Source organism: Gopherus evgoodei, unplaced genomic scaffold (assembly GCF_007399415.2).
Source record: "Gopherus evgoodei ecotype Sinaloan lineage unplaced genomic scaffold, rGopEvg1_v1.p scaffold_76_arrow_ctg1, whole genome shotgun sequence".
Lineage (NCBI taxonomy): Eukaryota > Metazoa > Chordata > Testudines > Testudinidae > Gopherus > Gopherus evgoodei.
In genome coordinates, this window is record NW_022060097.1 from 268776 (window position 1) to 272869 (window position 4094).

The window sequence follows — 4094 nt, forward strand, 5'->3', positions numbered from 1 at the left end:
CGAGCCCGGCTCGCCCCGCCCCCGGAGCCCGGCTTGCTCCGCCCCCGACCCCCAAACACCCACCTGCCCAGAGAGGGCGGGGACTGCGGGCTGGGCGAGCCGGGACCGAGACACCCCTGGAACCCCCACCCCAGCAGGGACCCCCGCCCCTAAAGCACATTGGCTCCCCTTCTCCCCAGCCAGCCCCATTCCTCGCCCCCGTCCGGCTCCCCATCTCACCCCGCAGCGCCTCCTGCTGAGTCCCGGAGCCAAGGGTCCCTCCCGCTGATAGCCAAGAGGCCGGGTCTGCCCCGGGGGAACGGACCGGCCGCTGGAGCCAGGACTTCTGGGCTCTTCCCAGGCCCCTTGGGATCCGTTTACCACTCAGACAGGCCCGAGTAGGTCTGGTATCCAGATCCTGACGGGCCTGCGTAGAACCCAGGAGTCCTGGGTCCCACTCCCTGAGCCAGGGACAGAACCTGGGAGTCCTGGATCCCAGCCCCCACCTCAACTCACCCCACCCCACCCCCTGAGCCAGGGACAGAACCCGGGAGTCCTGGATCCCAGCCCCCACCTCACCCCACAGCCAGGGTCAGAACTCAGGAATCCTGGCTCTCACCCCACCCCACAGCCAGGGACAGAACCCGGGAGTCCTGGATCCCAGCCCCCACCTCACCGCCAGGGACAGAACCCAGGAGTCCTGGCTCCCAGTCCCCACCTCACCTCACCCCACAGCCAGGGTCAGAACCCGGGAGTCCTGGCTCCCAGTCCCCACCTCACCTCACCCCACAGCCAGGGTCAGAACCCAGGAATCCTGGCTCCCACCCCATCCCACAGCCAGGGTCAGAACCCAGGAATCCTGGCTCCCACCCTCACCTCACCCCACCCCACAGCCAGGGTCAGAACTCGGGAGTCCTGGCTCCCACCCCACCCCACAGCCAGGGACAGAACCCGGGAGTCCTGGATCCCAGCCCCCACCTCACCACCAGGGACGGAACCCAGGAGTCCTGGCTCCCAGCCCCCACCTCACCCCACCCCACAGCCAGGGTCAGAACCCAGGAATCCTGGCTCTCACCCCACCCCACAGCCAGGGTCAGAACCCGGGAGTCCTGGCTCCCAGTCCCCACCTCACCTCACCCCACAGCCAGGGTCAGAACCCAGGAATCCTGGCTCCCACCCTCACCTCACCTCATCCCACAGCCAGGGTCAGAACCCAGGAATCCTGGCTCCCAACCCCCACCTCACCCCACCCCACAGCCAGGGTCAGAACCCGGGAGTCCTGGCTCCCACCCCATCCCACAGCCAGGGTCAGAACCCAGGAATCCTGGCTCCCACCCTCACCTCACCCCACCCCACAGCCAGGGTCAGAACCCGGGAGTCCTGGCTCCCACCCCACCCCACAGCCAGGGACAGAACCCGGGAGTCCTGGATCCCAGCCCCCACCTCACCGCCAGGGACAGAACCCAGGAGTCCTGGCTCCCAGCCCCCACCTCACCCCACCCCACAGCCAGGGTCAGAACCCAGGAATCCTGGCTCTCACCCCACCCCACAGCCAGGGTCAGAACCCGGGAGTCCTGGCTCCCACCCTCACCTCACCCCACCCCACAGCCAGGGTCAGAACCCAGGAATCCTGGCTCCCAACCCTCACCCCACCCCACCCCACAGCCAGGGACAGAACCAGGAGTCCTGGCTCCCCCCTCCCGTCCATCCAAGACCACTTCCAGCCCAGGGCCTGACCTCTCTTTGCTCTCAACTTGCTGCCACCTGCCCCTCACCTTCGCCTTCCAGAGGCTGCATATTCCACATTCCTGTCTCAGGGTCTGCGGGCATCCCCCAAACCTGGGTCAAAGGTCACCCCTGACTGGGGAAAAGGCCAGGATTGGTGACAGTGAGTGCAAAGGGAGGGGATGGAGAATGGGACATGGGGCCTTTCCCCTCTAGGAGGCGCAGGCATCGATCTGGCCCCAGGGTGCTGGGAGGATGGGGTCACTGGCTGGGCTGGGGAGCTGATCCTCTGTAGTGCTGCTTAGCTGGGCCTGGAAGTGTGTTTCCACCTCCCCTGCCTGCTCTCTGCAGCCCTGGGCCAGGGCCAGGGCCAGGGGGTGAGGGGGCTGGGCTGCCAGCCCGGAGCTGGGGATTAATGGCAGCCTTGCTGGCAGCAGCCCCACAGCACACTGCAAATCACGAGCCTGGTGCATCAGAGACATCCCACCGGGCCCCCCAACCTGGGGCACTGAGCATCATGGGAGCGGCCCTCTAGGGTACTCCAGCCCACCCTTCCCCCCCTTCCCTGGATCTGCCTCCTCTGGTCTGGGAGCCCTTTGTTTCAGGGAGGTTGTAATCTGAGCTGGCTGAAGCTGGCCGTCTGCGCTTTGGCTTGCCGGGTGTGTGCGTGTGTGTGACAGAGGGAGAGAGACACCAGGCAGGTAAGCATAAGGAATGGGTGAATGTGTGTGCATTCACAAATCCATGTGTGCAAGAAGCACACTCGCAAGTGTCCACAAAGAAGTGTGCATGAGTGTGTGAAGCTGTAGCGGGCTGTGTGACTGTGCACACAAGCTGGGGTAGTGTTCTGCACGGGGGTGTGCCCAGGAGGCTGGGTGTATTGTGTAGCTGTGTATCAGGAACTAAGCTGCAGTCCAGTGGTTAGGCCGGGCCTGTGGGATGGAACCAGAGTTGGTCGTCAGGAACCATGGCCAGGGCCAGGACACAGGAATCAGGAACAAAGCGAGGAAGCAGGAGCCAGGCACAGACAGGCCTCAGGCACTCAGCCAGCTGAAAGGGGAAAGGCTGACGCAGGGGCCAAGCAGCGCTGGTGTGCCCATTAACTAAAACACACACACACACACACACACACACACACACAAGCTGGGCTGAGTCAGACCCAAGGCACAGCCAGACACTAGCAGACACATCAATTAACACCTATGTGTTCAAACACATGCACACACACAAACACACACACATTGGCCTGGGTCAGACCCAGGGGCACAGCCAGACGCTAGCACACACATCAATGAACACCTACAGCACACACACACACACACACACACACACACACACACACACACACACACACACACAAATGTTGTACTCAAAGTACTATACAGGATCTTTTCAGGGGGATTAAGGCAAAATGCCACATTTATTAGTAATACAAGTATCAATTAATACTCTATGATATGCATATGAGATATATATCACAGTCATGCATTCACACACACACACAGACACAAACACACTCCGTCTTGCTGTTGTTACCAACTAGTTGCTCCCCTTAACTGCACTGGCCAGGTGAGTTAGATGGGGGAGGGGTGGAGCCGGGCTTCTGCTGATCCGGATCGATGCTCCGATGGTGACAAGACAAGACCCGGGGTCCTTCTGCAAGACACCTTGTATTTATAGCAGTTTCCCTCTTATGCAAATCTAGACCAGATTCAAAATCTGGGTCTGTGTCCGTTGGTCTGTGTCCATTGGTCTTTGTGCTGCTTTTCTTTGGGTGTTGTCCCAATGCTGCTCAAAGAGGGTGTTTTCTAAAGAAGGTACTTGCTTCTAATCCCTGAGGCCGTCAATATGTCTGCTTTTCTTTATTGGGCCCACTTGACAAGTTGTATTGTCCTTTGCTCTGGCTCCCATTCCCTCTTCAACTGTTGTAGCTGTCTGGAGGTGGGTGTCTTCCAAGCCTCACTCATTCACACCTCATTCAGTCAATAGGGCAATTGATTACAGAGTGGGGGGAAGATCTTATTCTACTTCTAGCAAAAAGGCACATGTTTCTTTTACTTTAACTATACTATCCTTAGGGGCTATAACATTTGATATAAAGTTTTCTACCAATTTTCTATATAGGGATCTAATACAAAGTTGTATGAAAATAAAGAGGCACAATGCCAAGTCATATGAAATACAAGGTAACATCATGCCAGATGCAATGTCATAAAGATACTTAATACAGAAATATACTTAATACAAAATAACACAATGCAATGTTATAAAGATTTATAGAGATAGTTAATACAGAAATTTCTCTACACACAGGGCTGGGTCAGACCCAGGGGCCCAGCCAGCACTAGTGCGCCCATTCTCTCTCTCTCTCTCTCTCTCTCTCTCTCACA